This window comes from Macaca thibetana, chromosome 18, assembly GCF_024542745.1.
Source record: "Macaca thibetana thibetana isolate TM-01 chromosome 18, ASM2454274v1, whole genome shotgun sequence".
NCBI classification, from domain to species: domain Eukaryota; kingdom Metazoa; phylum Chordata; class Mammalia; order Primates; family Cercopithecidae; genus Macaca; species Macaca thibetana.
The window spans coordinates 52,147,230-52,166,026 of NC_065595.1; the positions used below are offsets into that span (position 1 = coordinate 52,147,230).

The 18,797-nt window shown below is 36.0% G+C and overlaps 1 long non-coding RNA gene across 1 annotated transcript in view; it reads right to left on the reverse strand.

Moving 5' to 3' along the window:
* LOC126941012 (uncharacterized) overlaps positions 1–18,797 on the reverse strand; it is a 140,078-nt gene that overhangs the window by 103,218 nt on the left and 18,063 nt on the right. Inside the window, exons 2-3 of the long non-coding RNA XR_007721046.1 lie at positions 2,116–2,215; positions 951–1,007 (exon numbers count right to left, since the gene is read on the reverse strand). This is a non-coding gene — a long non-coding RNA (uncharacterized LOC126941012). The remainder of the gene's footprint in view (positions 1–950; positions 1,008–2,115; positions 2,216–18,797) is intronic.

Below are 18,797 nucleotides of genomic sequence, written 5' to 3' on the forward strand. Positions count from 1 at the left end.
GATGATATGTCTTGTCATTAGAACAAATGGACCTAGTAGATATTTACATTAGGCAAGATAGAGTCAGTTTTGTTTAGCAATTAAGGACCTGAACCTTGGACCAGATCACTTGGATTCAATTCCTGGTTCTGGTATGTCCTATTTGTGTGACTCTGGGTAAGATATGTTGTCTCTCTGTATTTTTGTTTCCTCTTTTTTATAATAGGAATGAATAACCTCAAGTAACCTCAAAGTGAAATACATATGACAGATATGCGAAAATTAAAAAGCAATAAATTAAATCATACCACCAGAGAAAATCACCTTCACTAAAACGAAGACAAGAAGGAAGGAAGAGAAGATCACAAAAAAAAAAAAAAAAAAAAAAAAAAAACCAGAAAACAAATAACAAAATGGCAGCAGTAAGTCCCTACTTATCAATAATAACATTGATTGTAAATGGATTAAACCATCCAATCAAAAGACATAAAGTGGCTGAATGGATTAAAGAACAAGACCCAATGATCTGTTGCCTACAACAAACACACTTCACCTATAAAGATACACATAGACTGAAAGTATGGAATGGAAAAAGATATTTCATGCCAATGGAAATAGCTATACTTGTATTAGACAAAATAGATTTCAGGACAAAAACTATAAGATGATTAAAATGTCATATTATGATAAAGAAGTCAGCCCAGAAAATGGATATAACAATTATAAATATATATGTACCCAACACTGGAGCATCTAGATATATAAAGCAAATATTATTAGAGCTAAATAGAGAGTTAGAACTCAGTACGATAGTAACTGGAGATGTCAACACCCTACTTTCAGCATTGCACAGATCTCTCAGACAGAAGCTCAACAAAGAAACATCAAACTTAATCTGCATTTTGAACAAATGTACCTTGTAGATATTTACAGAATATTTTGTCCAACAACTGTAGAATAACATTCTTTACCTCAGCATTGGATCCATGGATCATTCTCAAGGATAGACGATATGTTAGGTCACAAGTCTAAGAAACATTAAAAAAAGCCTTGAAATAATAATAAGCGTAAAGCCTGGCTCAAAGTAAATACTATGTGTGTGCTCTTATTGTTATTATTTTATGTCATGTATTTCAATAAAATGTATTACCTTTTGTTTATATTTTTATTGCACTATTATTTTCAAATTTATTGATCTTACAGTTTTCATTGATATTGTGAGTTTTCCCCTTTCTATTATTAGTGATTGTTAATGCAGATTTTTTACTTTTTTAATGATAATGTGTCTGTCCGTTTTTCCAAATTCCTTTAATTATTCTGTGTAATTTTCTCTAGATTCTATGGACTTTTACTTGTGTCATTATATTATAACAAAAGGAGAATGAAGTAAAGAAAGAAAAAGAGAAAAAAGTAAACTAATTTTAACACTTTTTCCTTGTTTATTTATAGTGATCATTTCAAATACCCAAAATAATAGAATTAGTGAGAGCACCCATGTCCTTTTTCTGGCTGCATTTTAGAATATTGCTTGCTAATACATGAATTTTGGTTAAAAAAAAAAAAGTATATTATATTTTAGAAGTTTACTTTTCTTCTTATTGCTTAGAGATTTAATTAACGATGGTTGCTGACTGCTATTAAATGCTTTTTGACCATTTTTATCATGGCTTTATGATTATCTCCTATAGTATTTTGTTTGAAATGAAGTATATTATTATTTTTCTTGATAACTGAATTTCTGAAATAGGCTCTACTTGGGTATAGTCTATACTGCTAGATTCTGCTTCCAAATATTTAATTTAGAATTTTTGCATCTGCGTTTATGAGCAGGATTAAGCTAAAGTTTTTGTTTTTCATACTATCTTTATCAGATTTCATATTAAGGTTTTATTGAAGAAATCATGTGAAGTTCTTTATAATATAACATTCTTATTCCAAACGAGTTATCTGCAATATGTGAAAAGTGGTTTTATTTGTAAGAAATACTTTTGCTATTTGCTTAGGAGAAAAATAATTATGAAGGCCACCTCTCTAGTATTTCAAATCTCTATTTCATTTAAAATAGTTTTTATATTTTATTCAATATTCTTTATTTGGAGGTGTTATTTAGTGAAAACAAAACAAAAATTACCCAACTTATCATGAATACAGTAGATAGATCCTGGCTCCAGTTTTTGATCATTGTTCCTGCAAGAGGGATATTCACATAAGCTTGTCTGGACATTCTTATGGAACCCTGAAATAGAGAAGTCAAGAATTCCAGGCATTTCCATGAAGATGACAGTGAGCATCAGTTATAAGTTTGAATAAGTAGTGATTTATCAACTTGAGAGTTCTTTACAAAACTGAATGAAACAGGGGAAATGCAATAGCTCCTTAATACAATTGATATTTTTATACCTTTGTGAATTCAACTTTTAAACATTCTTACCTATTGTAAGTGGTAAGCACTTCCTTGGTTACACCACAGAGAATGGGACTTAGGAAGTGACCATTCACTAAGTTCCTAAAAGGAACTATCACATTGACACAAATTACATGAGAATTCACACTTGGGATCTAGATCATGTATATCTTCCTTACTCTCAAATGATCTGTAAAATCTGTAAATCCTCTGGTCTGTTAGATAAAATATCCTCACCCATAACAAAATTATTCCAAGAAATCATGGATTTGATATGCAGGTTACACTTTTTAAAAATAAATATAGAACTATTAAATTAAAACTTTACACAGGTAAATGATGGATGATTTATTTAACATGCCAATTTCAGAAATTTTTCATGATGGATAGATACATGTACAGTATGGAAATTATCTATCTGCTAAAAATTCCAGTGCACAGTTTTTTTTTTTTTTTTTTTTTTTGAACAGCAAACTTATCTATTTAACTGACTCTCTGCTAGCTCTACATGTATGACTCTTAGGGAGCATAAAGCTTACTGTGTCCAAAACCACACAATGGTACTACTGCAAATTTTCTCCATGTCTATCCTTCTGCATCTTTTTCTTCAAGCCACAAACTTAAGATATATTTTTGATTCCTTCTTCTCTCTCACTGCTCATGATCAATTCCTGAGTCCTCTCTATTCTGCTTCTCAAATATTCATTTCATCTTTCCACTTCTCTTAATATCCAGTGCTACCTCCTTAATTCAAACATCTGCAATCTTTTATATGGACAAAAAACTAATTGTTTCTCCCAAGTACTCTGCAAAGATCGTATTTATAAATTTATATTTCTTCCCTATAAATAAATTTCGGCAATTTTAGGACAAAGATCAAAAGCCTTGATGCCATCAAAAAATATGTAGATTACATGAGATCTCTCTAGCATCATTTCCTCTACTCTCTCTCTCAGCCTCCAGGCTCCAGCTACAATGACCCTTTTTTCAGTTTCTTGAATATGTCAATATCTATTCTGCCTTAAGACTTTTATTCATGTTGCTGCCTTTACAGGCTTGCTATTCCAATATTACTTTAACTTCCTAATTTTTATCACCAGAGTTTGGGATTGTTTTATTTTTATGGCTCTTTATCAAATATCTTGTTCATTATAATCTTTTTGAGGATATATATAATGTTGTGTTCATCATTACATTCCCATGCCTAGGATTGCCAGAATTAGCAAATCATTACAGAATACATATTTATTTTTCTTTCCCAAAGCTTATGCAAGTTCCTCATAGCCTAGATTTTAAATGGTTAATTGCTACCTCTTAACGTTACCAAGTAAAAAAAGATTTTTCTGAAGGGTTACATCCTACCTGGCATGAGACATACTTGTGCTAAAAGAATTATCCATTGCTTATTTGAAATGGACATTTACCTGAACACTGTATTTTATCAGGCAACCCTACTTACCATACCCAAGTCAATGCCTAGAACATTATAGATGCACTATATATATGTACTGAATAAATTAATTTAGGAATATATTCTATATTTTGAGATTCATTGTCCTTAAGTCTTTGTTTTTATTATCCATAATATATCATATAAAGAATGATGGCAGAGATGGTTAAGAAGAGCTGTGAAAGGGGCAGAATTTTCTAGTAATTATAGTCAATTTTTAAGGATGTTCAGAGTTAACAAATCAAATAGTAGTATACCTTTATGAATGTCACCTGTATGAATCCTAATCACATCAGTATGGACCATGCATTATTTAATTGTAAACCTAATTTAGCAACTAACAACATCTAAACTTCCTTTTCTATTGTTGATATAAACAAGGGAACAATTTCTAACGCAAGGTACTACTTTTTGAGCTAAATTGTTTGGTGAGTTTGAGCATGGAATTGTTAGTGAGACAATAAGTCAAACTCAAGTTGTTATTCAAATGTAGAATTTTCTAATCAGAAATTGTTTACTGCTATTAAAATTTCTGAAAATTACTTCTTGAATGTGAACTCCTTAATGCACTGACTCTACCTATATCCACAAATGATAATGAGACAAGTTACAATAAAAGCACAAATACAAAAACAAAATAATATCAAATTAAAAGAAAGAAGGTGTGCTAGTTGTTTTCAGTTTGTTCCCACGTCCATAGCTGCCCTTCAATGTCCTGCTTTGGGCGCTGTGATGGGGTGAGGGAGCAGTTAACCTCTAAGAACTACATCATTCAGTCCATTGCCCTCTATTTATTATCTATTTTATGCTGGGAGGCACCATCAAGAGATAAGAGGATAGGAGAGAGAGAATGAGGTATTTAGACTTTCCTCTCCCTTCCTATCACACTGTTATTTTCACAGAACTACATCCTTCTACAGCAAAACTCCTGTAGAGTGACCACCATTCCATGGGAGCAGCTCTAAAACAGGCCCCTGGTTTCTTTATCCTTCCCATTTAGGCCTGATGATGATAATGGCTACCTGTTCTTTGTCATCCTGTGTGTTTCAACATCCCTTGTTGATTGTCAACTAAAAACAAATCCAGGCTTAGATAAGGAGAAACTTTATTAGAAAAGTCTATTGCAATAAGGAGGATGTCCTGATGGGAAGAATATGGAAGAGTCTCTAAGGTCAGGCAGAAGTAAGTTGCTTTTATGGTCAGGGGTATGTAGACAAGGCTATAAAGAATCCAGTATGGAGAAATGGAATGTGCTGGAGATGTCATCAGATAGCTGAGCAGGAATTATCTTTCACCGGGCTGTTAAGGAGGAGTTGTTCCATACTCCATTCTGATGCAAATTCAAGCTAAGTTCAAGTGAATATCAGTTAAGAGACTTGCCTTGTGCAGAGAGAGAACTTTGACTACAGTTTGGTCAAGTCAGTTAGAAGGTATTATGTCCAGACAGATCAGTGGGTAGCAATAATTCATGTTTTAATTATGAGTAAAATATCCTTCTATGATGGAGGAAAAGACTTTTAGTTCAAAATTTTGAGTAAAATTGGTTATCTTGTTTATGCATTTTAATTCCAAATAAGATTCATCTTTTCTCCCAAAATACTAATTGCTGTCTAAAAATTGTGTTAAATAGAATTACAACATGGCTCCTTGGTTCTAATCTTTCTTTTTTAGATAGAAATTACTGGATGTCTTTGAATGCCCTTGGTTGTGAAGAACTGACTCACTTTTATATCTCAAGAACTAAGATTGAAGAAAATTTATAGATAGAGCCGACCTTATCATGCTTAAATAACAAGAACACTACTATATTAAAAGTGGCACCTTTCAGAAAAGAGCAGATTCACACTTGTTCCAGTCTAAAAAAGAAAAAAAAAAAAAAGGACTACTATATGTGAGAAGGAGATAAGCACAAAGGCAGTTAACATTTTGAAGCAGCATCATGTAGAAGGAACTTTTTCTAGTTCCTGGTCTGGTACTTGTTAACCATGGAAACATGAGCCAGTTCACTTAAAGACTCTGATGTCCTGTTTTATTTCGTGGAAAACACTGAAGATAATAATATATGCTCTACCAACTGCCTGCAGTTCTTGTAAATATAAGAAAGAGATAATGGAATTGAAAGACTCTAATAGCCTGTAAAATTGGAATGGCAATGTAATATGTTATTATAGATACTTAAGAGTATTCTACCAAGATGTGAAAAGAGTTAGCTAAGGATACATGACCCCATATAGTTCTAATTTGACTGAAATATATACAATTTCACCTGTGTTTGAAATCTTAAAAGGGTGAGGATTAGATCATTTTATCTTACTGAAGTTTGAATGCAGACTTCAATCTTGAATTTTTAGATTTTTAAAAATGAAACGTCCCCCTTCTTAAAACTCATTGTTTCACAAAACTTAACAGAAATCAAGGAATTGTAATAAACAAAAATATAATATAAATAATATTAAAACCTATATAGAGAGGTACAGCCATAATATAAACCACATAAAAATGAAGGTCATTTTTTATTAAATTATCTGTTTGTAATTGCAATTGTAATGTAATTGTAGATTCACATGTAATTGTAAGAAATAATAGAGAGAGACCTTGTGTGCACTCCATCCAATTTTCCCCCGTGGTTAAATCTAACAAAACTGTACTACAATATCACAACCAGGATGTTAGCATTGATACAGTCTTGGTACAGAGCATTTCCATCACTACAAACAAGGGTCTCCCACATACTGTCCTTTTGTAGTCACATCTACTTCCTCCTCATTCCCAGCCTTAACCCTTGGCAACCACTAATCTGTTCTCTATTTCTATATTTTATTTCAAAAATGTTATATAAATTACATTGTATATAAATTATAGTATGCCATCTTTTAGAATTGGCATCTGGATTACTTCCAGTTTGGAGCTATTATAAATACATCTGTGATAAATATTTATATTTAGGTTTTTGAATAAACTTAAATTTTCATTTCTTGGGATAAATTTTCTATCAGAGTTCCTAGGTGACCAGGTGTGCATTAGTTCATTCTCATGCTGCTATAAGGACATATCCAATACTGGGTAATTTATAAAGGAAAGAGGTTTAATTGACTCACAGTTCTGCATTGCTGGGGAGGCCTCAAGAAAATTACAATCATGGTGGAAGGGGAAATAAACATGTCCTTCTTCACATGATGACAGGGAGTAGAAGTGCAGAGTGAAGTGGGCCGGGGGGAAGCCCTTATAAAACCATCAGATTCATGAGAACTCACTTACTATCACAAGAACAGCATGGAGGCAACTGCCACCATGATTTAATTACTTCCCACAGGGTCCTTCCCACAACATGTGGGGATTATGGGAACTACAGTTCAAGATGAGATTTGGGTGGGGACACAGCCAAATCATATCAAGGTGCATTATCAATGAAAAGTACTATTTTTGAAAAAAAATCTTTTTTTTTCTTAAAGTTAGGTCTCAAAAGTGAGCTTAAAATGCTCAATCGACATGCCATGAACAGATCAGCTGTCATTGAGGCTTTGTTGTTCCATTTATACAGCATGGAGAGAGAAACTTTGGTATTATTCTTAAGTGATGGAAGATGTTTGCAAATGTAAATGAACACTGGCTTTGACTGAAAGTCACCAGCTACATTAGCTCCTAACAAGAGAGTCAGCTTGCCCTTTGAAAATTTTAAGCCAGGCATTGACTTCTCCTCTTTACCTATGAAAGCCCTAGATGGGATCTTCTTCGAATAAAAGTTTTGTCTATGTTGAAAACATATTTAGTATAGCCACCTTCATCAAAGATCTCAGCTAGATTTTTCAGATAACTTGCTGTAGCTTCTATACCAGCATTTGCTGCTTCACCTTGTACTTTGATGTTACGGAGATGGCCTCATTGCTTAAGCCTCATGAACCAATTTCTGTTAACCTCTAACCTCTAATTTCCATTTTTCTACAGCTTTCTGACCTCTCTTAGCCTTCACAGAATTGAAGAGAGCTGGGGCCTTGCTTCGGTTAGGCTTTGCCTTAAGGGAATGTTGTAGCTACACATTTCAACAATAAGGTTTCTTATCATTTGTGTGTTTATTGGGGTAGCACTTTTAGTTTCCTTCAAGAACTACTCCTTTGCATCCACAACTCGGCTGTTTGGCCCAAGAAGCACTGCTTTCAGCCTATCTTGGCTTTTTATACACCTTCCTCATTAAGTTTAATCATTTCTAACTTTTGATTTTAAGCAAGACATGACTCTTCTTTCTACTTACAGGCCATTGTAGGGTTATTAATTAGCCTCATTTCAATATTCTGGTCCTTCTCCAAGCAGAGGGAGTGATATGAGGGCAGGACTACTTAGTGCAGCAGTCAGAACACACAAAACATTTATCAATTAAGTTTATCATCTTATATGCACACAGTTCATGACACCCCCAAAACAATTACAATAGTAACATCAAAGATCACTGATCACAGATCACCTTAACAAATACAATAATAATGAAAATGTTTGAAATATTGTGAGAATTACCAAAATGTGACAGGCACATAGAGTGAACAAATGCTGTTGAAAAAACGGCATTGAAAGTTTTGCTCAATGCAGGGTTGCCACAAATCTTCAATTTGTAAAAATGCAGTATCTGCAAGATGCAAAAAAAATGAAGCACAATAAAGTGATGTATGCCTCTCTAAAGTCACCTGTAGTGTTTCTGTAGATATTCTGTGATTTGAGAAATTTTCCTCTATTTCTATTTTTTCTGAAAGTTTTCATTATGAATAGTTACTGAATTTTGTCAAATGCTTTTTCTGCATCTATTATTATGAGTGTGTGTTTTTTCATCTTCATCCTGTTTGTACAATGGATTACATTGATTGATTTTATAATATTGAACCAATCTTGCACATCTTGTAATAACTCCACTTGGTAATGGTATATTGTTCTTTAATACATTGTTGAATTCTATTTAGTAATATTTTGTTAGGAATTTTTGCATCTATATTTATTAGGGTTATTGGTTTGTAGTTTTCCTTTCTTTTCTCTTCCCTTTATCTGGTTTGGTATCAAAGCAATGTTAGCTTTACAAAACATATTGTGACGTATTCATATTTCTTCAAATTTCTGGAAAAATATGTAAAATTGATCTTGTTTCTTATGCACGTTTTTGTTTGTTTGTTTGTTTTTAATTCTTCAGTGGAACTATTTAGACCTTGTTGTGGAGTTGAGAATTTCAAAATTCTAAATTCTGTTTTTGTAATAGTTATTTTAACTTGTTTAAATGATCTGTTCCAAAATGAGTGAATTGTTGTAACTTGCATTTTTAAAGAATTGGTCCATTTTATAGATCTTTATTATTATTTTTCTGTTATAGGTTTCACTTGTTTGTGTTCTAATGTTTATCTGTTTTCGTATCTTTCCTTCTGATTGCTTTGGGTTTATTTTGAACATTTTTTTCTAGATTCTTAAGGTGGAAATTTTTATTATTGACTTGAAATATTTTCCTTTCTAATGTACTGCATTTAATGCTATAAATTTCCCTTTTAGCATTACTTTAGTTGCTTCTCACAAATTTCGATATGTTCTTTCTTTTAATTTTCATTCAGTTTAATGTATTTTTAAAATTTTTTCTTGAGATTTTCTCTTTGAACCGTGGGCTATCAAAGTGTTGGCCAGGCATGGTGACTCACTCCTGTAATCCCAGTACTTCGTGAGACTGAAGCAGGAGGATTACTTGAGCCCAGGAGTTCAAGAACATCCTGGGCAACACAATGAAACCCCATTTGTACAAATAATAAAATATTGGCCTTGTGTGGTGGCATATGCCTGTAGTCCCAGCTACTCAGAAGGCTGAGGCAGGAGAATCACTTGAGCCCAGGAGGTCAAGTCTGCAGTAAGCCATGATCATGCCACTACACTCTAGCCTGAGCAACAGTGCAAGACCCTGCCTCTAAAATAAATGTGTAAATAAATAGTGTTGTTTAGTTTCATGTATTTAGATATTTTCCTGTTATTATTTGCTGTTGGTTCTAGTTAGATTCCATTGTGATTGGAAAACATGCTCTGTATGATTTCCATTCTTTAAAATTTGTTGAGGTTTGGTTATGGCATAGGATATTGTCTGTCTTGATTTATGTCTGTGGGCACGTAAAAAAAAAATTATATTGTGCTTTTTTTGAGTAAAGTGTCCCAAATATATGTTGATTAGAGTCTTTTGTTTGATGACATTTTTGAGTTCTTCCATATCCTTGCTGGTTTTCTAACCACTTCTTCTATTAAATTGTTGAGAAAGTAATGTTGAAGTATCTATATAACTGTGTATCTTCCATTTAACTTTTCAGTTTTACTAGTTCTTTCAGCTTTGTTTCACAGAACTATAAATGTGGATTTGTTTATTTCTCGTTTCTGTTTTATCAGAATTAGCTTCAAATGCTTTGATCTCTCTTATTTAGTGCATCCACATTTAGAATGGCCATGTCTCCTTAGTAACTTGGCTCTTTTATCAATTCACAACGTCTTTCTCTAACTCTGGTAACTTCCTTTGCTACTCTATCTCCTATTTATAAAGCTGTTTGTGATTTCTTTTGACTAATATTTGTATGTTTTTTCCTCTCTTTTACTTTTGGCCTGCTTATAACATTATATTTGAATTCAGTTTCTTTTAGATAGTACATAGTTGTGTCATAGTTTTAATTGATTTTTCCAGTCTGTATTTTAATTGTTATTTTCAAAGCATTTACATTTTATGTAGTTATTGATATAGTAGGGATAAAATCTGCCATTTTATTTTGTTTTCTGTTTGTTCTCTATTTTTGCTTTTGCCTTCTTTATTCTGCCTTCTAATGGTTTACATGATCATCTTTTAGACTTTCATTTTGATAGAGCGTTTTTTTATTGTATCTCTTTATATAGTTTTTCAGTGATTGTTCTAAATAATACATTATGTGTACATCATTCACCATGTACGGCTGGTATCATTTTACCAGTTCAAGTGATGTGGCATTTCCCTTTATGTCATTTTACCCTTCTGTTTATAATTATCTTAGATGTATTTCCTCTACATGCATTTAGAACCTTCTGTTTATAACCTAATTATCTAAAATATTTCCTCTACATGCATTTAGAACCACATTATAATTCTTTATGGAGCCATTAAGCATAATTTAGATAATTAAGAGAAAGAAAGTCCATTGTATTTACCCATATTTTTGCTTATTATGATTTTTCTTCCTTTCTGATGTATCAAGATTTCTTCCTTTATCATTTTTTTCCTGTTTAGAGAACATCTTCAGCTACTCTTTCAGAGTATGTTTGCTGCCAGCAAATTTTCATGGCTTTTCTTCATCTGAGAAGGTTGATTTCTCCCTTCATTGCTGAATGATATTTTCATTGTATTTAGAATTCTGGGTGGACAGAACTTTTCCTTCAGCATTTGGTAAATGCTATTTCACACCTTCTGGGCTCCATAATTTCAGATGAGACATCTGTCGATATTTGACTTGTTTTCCCATATATGGAAAGTGCCATTTCTCTCTTACTGTTTTTAAAATTTTTCCCTTTGTCTTTAGTTTGTATAAGGTTTACTGTGGTGTGTCCAGTTGTGGATTTTTTACGGTTCATTGTGTTCTCATTCCTTCAGCTTCTTCTTTCTGTATGTTTATACAATTTGTCAAATTTGGGAAGTTCTGATCATTATTTCTTTGAATATTTTTTCAGCTTTACCCCTTTTCTTTTTTTCTGGAATCCCATAAAATTATTACTTTTGTTATACTCCCACAGGTTCTAGCAGACTCTGCTATTTTTTTCCAACTTATTTTCACTCTCTGTTGTTTATACTCTGTAATTTCTATGGCTCTATTTTCAAGTTAACTGATTATTTTCTCTTTTCTCTCCATTTGCTATTGAGTCCATCCAGTGAGTTTTTATTTCTGTTCTTATATTTCCTGTTTTAATCGTTTCACTTTTTAAAAACAGTTTACCTTAATTTGCTGAGACTTTCTATGTTTTCTTTGTTTCAAGTGTGTTCATAATTGTTCATTAAAGGATTTTTATGGTAGTTTCAAGATCTTCGTCAGATAATTCTAACATCTCTGTCATCTTAGTGTTGCATCTATTGATTATCCTTTTTCATTCAATTTGCAATTTTCCTGGTTCTTGGTACAATTAGTAATTTTCAGTTGAAACCTGGACATTTTCAGTACTATGCTGTGATATTCTGGATCTTATTTAAACCTCCTTTAGCTGAAATCTTCTGACCTGCTCTGGCAGGATAAAGTGAAGGTGACACAAAGCAGGTGAGCCCCAAAACTGGGGCTTAGCATAGGAAGGTTCTTGGGTCTTATAGGTTATACAGTGTGACCCCTGGATGACCCAGGGTAGCCAACGTGCAAACTTGCAAACTCTATTCCAAGATTTTTGTTGTTGTTGTTTTTGTTTTTTGTTTTTTGAGACAGAGTCTCACTCTGTTGCCCAGGCTGGAGTGCAACAGCATGATGTTGGCTCACTCTGCAACCTCCGTCTCCCAGGTTCAAGCAATTCTCCTGCCTCAGCCTCCTGAGTAGCTGGGATTTTAGGCATGTGCCACTACACCCAGCTAATTTTTTGTATTTTTAATAGAGACGGGTTTTCGCCATGTTGACCGGGCTGGTTTTGAACTCCTGACCTCAAATGATCCACCCACCTCCCAAAGTGCTGGAATATTCCAAGTTTTTGATATACAAGGGAAAGCTACTCCTAAAAGAACAGGTGGTTGCCTGAAAAGTCGGAAGTGGTTATGGAGTGTGATGTCTACCCTTTGCCGCCAAGTTGGATCTACAGAGATATTTCTATCTTGTTCTAATGGCAGTGGTTGAGCAATCTTTGTTTTCCGAAAGGCAACAGTACTCCTACCTCCCCAGACTAGGCAATTGTTTTGTCCCTGTATGTTCTGATCCAGAAGAAAGCACCATGATTACAAGTAGAATCCCATTTACCTTGCTGTGGCCTGGGGAACTTGGTAGGTAAACTTGGATCAGAACATCACAGGAAAACTTCCACTTATGTGTCATTAACACAACAGGGGGTCGAAAAGATAGAATTACTAGTGCACTGGATACAATTAGTGCAAAAGACAGAATTATTAGTGCACCCAACTTTCCAGGTCCAGGTAATAATTGTGGGGGCTTTCAGACGGAGTCTGTTAAGTAAGGGAGGTTTCCATTTAACAACTAGCATTTTGGGTACTTGGGATCACTAGGGTTAGTTAGAAGGTCTGGGGAGATGGCCATGAGATTTTCTGGAAGATACAACTGTTTATCCTGAAGATGTTGTTGACAAATCCAGCAACCATGAAAATGATTCCTTGATGCTATAATTTTTGAAATATTTACTATAGAGTTTTGTTCCCATCAACACTGTATCAGGGTAATTTGGAGAGCAAACAGGATTAACACTGGCAACATGGTGTCTGGTTGGGCCTTAGAACAACAGAACAAAAAGAGATGTTTCCCAAGAGGAGGCAGCTGGTTAATGTAATAGAAAAGAAATATAGTCAGGAAGAAGAGAAAAAATAATGCTCCTGTTCCTGTCTGCAACATCACATTACCACTTCTGACTGAGAGCTGATTATTTTCAGTAGGTAGCAGAGCTCTTTCACAGTTTTATAGATCTAGTTCGTAGTGTCCCCCAACCTTGTGCCTATAACTCACAAGAAGCACATTTAATCGTTGATAGGTGTACTCAATTATTATTTCCTGAAGTTTAACAGCAGTGAGGATACTCAACCGCACCTGAGAGGGGCTCTTCCATTTTGGTTTTAGTTGATCCTCAGGGGATTCTTCTTTTTAAGTTTTTAGTAAATCTAAGTCTCCTGGTTGAACAGGGGAACTATTTCTTTTTGTCTTTGTGGGGAAAAGCAATATTTTACTTTTGTATTGGAGGGCCTTTTGAACCTGGCCTAAATTCCAAAGTGGAGGGAGAGTGTTTGTGTAGCTAATTACTACAAGCCAAGACCACAGCAGCTCAACACATCTGTTGAGACAGTCAGTTTTACAACCCCATTTCCTAGCTCTTAGTTTTTGGCTCTTACACAGCTCAAAAGGGGTTCAAGGGCCAAGGAATGTCCACCCGCCTCCACTCTCATTTGGCCCAGAACATCCAGCTGACTGTTAAGTCCCCTAACTCCAAGTCCCCCTCCCATGGGAGGCCCACCAAGGGACATGATGGACACGGGGCAGGAAGCGCACCACCCCAGTGTTGGCACAGGACAAAATAAAAGCTTGGCCATTGACACTGCCTCCAGCACATACTGACAGAAATGGAGAAAACAAACCAAAAAATCAAAATCCATAGCCCCTACCCACACCCAACAGACTGAATAGATGTCCCCCTCCCAACCAAAGGGAAGGGAGTTGGGCAGGCACTCACCAGCCCCCAAAACCCTTCTAAGCAATATAAAAGTCAAAAAACAAAAGCCAAAAGAAGGTTACACGTAAAGAAAATCTGAAAGCATAGAATTAGGCTATACTGGGAAACAGTGCTGCTCCCACAGACCTCTAAGACAAAACGCTTCAGCGTCAGGTCATAATGACAGTCAGAACTGGAGGAGGAAAACCCACAGAAGCTGACAATAAATGCAAAGGAGAGAGTTACATGAATCTGAGAAGCTTCCAAAAGAAATAGATTACAGAATTGAACAACGAAATTTCTGATATTTTATCAAAACAATACCTGAAGAAAATCTGGTTCCAAAATACAGACCACTTTTTCAGAAAACCTACCACAAACCATTTTTCTTTAGTCAGCAATTTTAATCACAGGACAAAATTTATTTTGTAAATACCCTTTTGTCAACCTTATTACAATGTATGTAGACCATCTATGTTATGTGTGAACTTACTGACTTGACCTCTGGTACCTCTTTTTCAAATAACCAGCTATTTTACTCTAGGACAAGAATTTACTAGACGAAACCCCTCCTCATACAAAATCGCTCGCTCTTTTTTTCTTTTCATAACATTTATTACATCTCTCTTTTTTTCTAGTCATTGGTTTTATTATATTTTGAACGTCCTTTTTAGTAACCTCTGAATTTGATAAAGATTATTATTTTTCTCAATAAAGAATACATCTCTTTGGCACGTTTTTTTTGTTTGTTTGTTTGTTTTTTTGAGACGGAGTCTTATAAACCTAGGAACAAGAGATTTTGAACTGCCCACCAGATATTGGCATTCTATAGATGAGAACCATTACACCATTTTAAGACATTAAACCACACAAAAAGCTCACTAAGCCTCTATTCCATTCACATGCATTTAACTTTTCACTTTTAACAGTTTTATCTATACCACCTCCAAGAACCAAGATACCATGCAAAGCTAGTCACCATTTGAAGCCATTTTAACAATTTTAACGCTTATGACATTGGTAATTTATCAAGGTAAAAATTTTAAAGTTAAATTTTAGAAGACATAGCATTCTCGTCAAACTATTAAGCTTAGTCTTATTTAATTTAGTAATACTCTTTCATTTATAAGTCAATTTGATAGCATGTTACATGCAACACACATCATAATACTTATATACACACACCTAAAAAAAAAAAACCTTAAATATAAAATTACCTATACAAGACAACTGGATTCAAGTTATTTACACAATTGGGACCCATTCCCTTGGCCAAATTTTGTTTGCCTGATAGATATGGAAGACAGCAACAGGCTGGGAAAGGAATCCCATAGCATGAGATAAGAAAGAGAGGGAGCAAATTGCTTTGCTTGAGGGTCCCGAAGCCACTGGAGGGCTTACCCAGCGGTGGAGACACCAAAGAAAAATATTTGGGCAGGTGCTTCTCTGCCACTGCTGGAAGCTGTCTGTCTGTTCGATCAAGGGTCCAAGTGTCAAGGGTCCAAGATCTCCAATAAACTTATTTGACCTAGGAAGCTCTTTGGGGCTAGTGGAAGAAGGTTAGTTCTAGAATCGATGGGGAGTTTTTTTGTCTCTCTCACCAGGGACAGTTAAGGTGTTCTCATTATCACTGGCCCTTTTGCTTATTGTAGGCACATGGATTCTGACCCAGAAGCCAGCCAGTCTGGGGCTCCTCTCTGCGCATCCCAGTTGCCGATCTCATGACACTTTCTTAGGATGGGTAATTCTGAGGTGGCAGGGTTCTTAAAGGAACTGTTAACAATTATGCATTTTGGCTATGTCTCTTTTTTTTTTCACTTTTTTTTCCCTGTCCCTATTATTGTAAACTTTAAAGGCTGTGCTTAAGAGTTGACTCAAAGGGATTTGAGGCCCCATTGCTGCTGTTTGTAGCTTCCCCCTAATATCAGGGACAGATTGAGTAATAAAATGTATGCCCAGGAGAGCTTGTCCTTTTGTGGAGTCTGGGGTCTGCTTTAGCATTTTTTCGAGTACCTCAACCAAATGACCCTGAAACAGAGCAGGATTTTCATCCTTTCCCTGAGTTATTTCTCTAACCTTGTCATAATTCACTGGCTCAACCACACACTTTTTCCTTCACATTTTTCCCATGGCACAGCAAGCAGATGACAACACTTGCAAGTCATGACAAGTTAAATTAAACAACATGATAAACTTAACAAACTCCTCTATAAACTTTTCTAGATCTTCTGAAAACTGGCCATTTTTTCTTTGTATAAAGCAAATTAGACTAGAAAATGGCACACGTACACTAAGTATTCCTGCATTTTGATCAGTTACTTCCCGCAATAAACACGGTTTGACTTTAGGGGCTGCTAGGGGGCCCCACTCCTGGTGGTAGTGGTTGTGCTTACTTTCTTGGGCAGTCGGGGGCTGGGGCATAAGAAGAGAGGGGTGTCTGATGACTTTGGGGTGCAATCCTTCATTAGAAAACTGACAAGAAACCCCTCAGAATTTGGGGACTGAAGAGGTTTCAGGGAGGGTGTAAGTTTTCTAGTGGGAACAGCTAGGAATGGCTCCTTTTATGCATGGCTTTCTGATGCCTTGATGTAACATGAGCCAGTAAAGGGCCATAAAAGCCTACACATAAGGGACATCTTCCCACTTTTCTTCTTTTTTACAGAATAAGTTCAATTGTAAAACGTCATTATAATGTATAGAATCATGTTGAAACCAAATCTATTGGTTTTCTAATTTGTATTGAACCCACGCAGTGTTGCAATAGAAAATACAGTTTCTTTTTCTATAAGCTGAATTGGAATGTGCTCCAATAATCTAAAAGACATCCTAGTGGACAGTCTTCTGGGATGCTCATCATTTTCCCCATGACTAAAAGGATTTTAACTGGATACAGAAGTTTTTCTAAGTCTAGGGAGACGGAAAGCAACTGGGCCCTTGTTATTTTTCCCTTTTAGATTCCCACTTCCTGCAGAGAAGGTGTAAGTAGGTAGCAAAGCATTACAAAAGCACATTACAAGCTACAGTTGGGCAGTAAAATGTTGAGCCTAAATTTCACACAGAGCGAGTATTGGGCAGAGAGAAGGACTAAATAAATGGTGACTATGGAAGGAAGGAAGGCAAAGATCTAAACAGCATTGCCCAAGCAGAGACCTCAGAAGCCCTGACTTGCTGGAGAACCTACCCAGCAATGGAGACACTGGAAAAAATATTCAAGTGGCCACTTGTCTAGCATTTATAGGTGGTCTTCTATCAGGCCAGGGCCCCAGGAACTCTCAGTCCCTTCATCCAAGAGGAGTTTGAGCAAGGCAGTTATAAGACAGAACACAGGAAGGGGCCTGCAACTGGTTATTAGAAAACTAGTAACTTCCAACTTCAGGGCAGAAAAAGATGAGACCAATATTCCCCTAGGAGAGGGGGTATGACCCACAATTCTAGAGGGAATGCCAATGCCCAAAATCCCAGAGCATCTGTGGGGAGGCCAATAATACCAATGCTGAAAACACAGAGTGCTCGAGTCTCAGCCAGTGAGGGTCCCCTCACCAAATGCCAAAACCCCAGGGCACCTGGGGGTGGACAACAGTGAACCCAAGACCAAGTTGGGGTCACAGAACAACGTGACTCTGGCATCCTGGAGTCAATACAATAGGAGACCTCTCACAACCAAGTGTTCTGCCTTAAACAATTGCCCAAACACAGTCAACAGAAGTCAAAAGCAAATATAAGACAGCAAACAAAACGTACATTTTAGGACTGAAAATAAAACCACTGATGTAACAATAAAATGGAATCACAGGAGGAAGGACTGGGTGAAGAGGTGACAAGGACATGCTTTGGGGCACTCAAATGACAGGGGACTTTTACCCCTTAGCCAAAAGATTTTATCCCCAAGTTTACCCAATATCATGGGGGAGGAGGAAGAAGGGACACTCACTCATTCACAGGCACCAAAATGGCGCTGACCACTCTTGCATGTGCGACTCAGGTGAAAAACTATACAGGTTGGGTGAGCTCAGCTGCCACGTCAGGGAGCCATCACAGGGACCATTAGCCCACTGACCTGCCAGTCGGAGCTGCAGGTCCCTAACAAGCAGCAGCACTATGGCCACTTGCCCATCTGCTCAGCTCTGCTGCTTGCCAGTAAAAATGATGGCTCTGAAAAGAGCCTTTGATTAGTTGTATAGCACTGTTGTGTTAGCAGATCTTTATTGGTATAGCCTCAGTGTTAAAGCTCTTGCAGCCTTAATTACAGACTGTTTTGCAAATCTCGGCATCTCTCCACTCCTCCTCTCTCCAACTGCCATCTCCCACCATCTCTAACCAATCAACGTCTTTCCGCTGATTGCCACTGTCTTCATCCCTCCATTGGTCAGCAGATGATGCAGAGCAGACGGGCACCAAAATTGGGGCTTAGCCCAGGAGGGTTCTTGGCTTTGCTCAGGAAGAAATTCAAGGGCAAGCTGATGGTATTAGACAGGAACTTTTATTGAAGTGACAGTGTACAGCAGCAGCAGAGGTACTGCTCGTTGTGGGGCAGGGCTGCTCTGTAGGCAATGTACTCACAGAAGCACTCAGAGGCAGTTCTGCAGTCATACTTATATCCACTTTTAA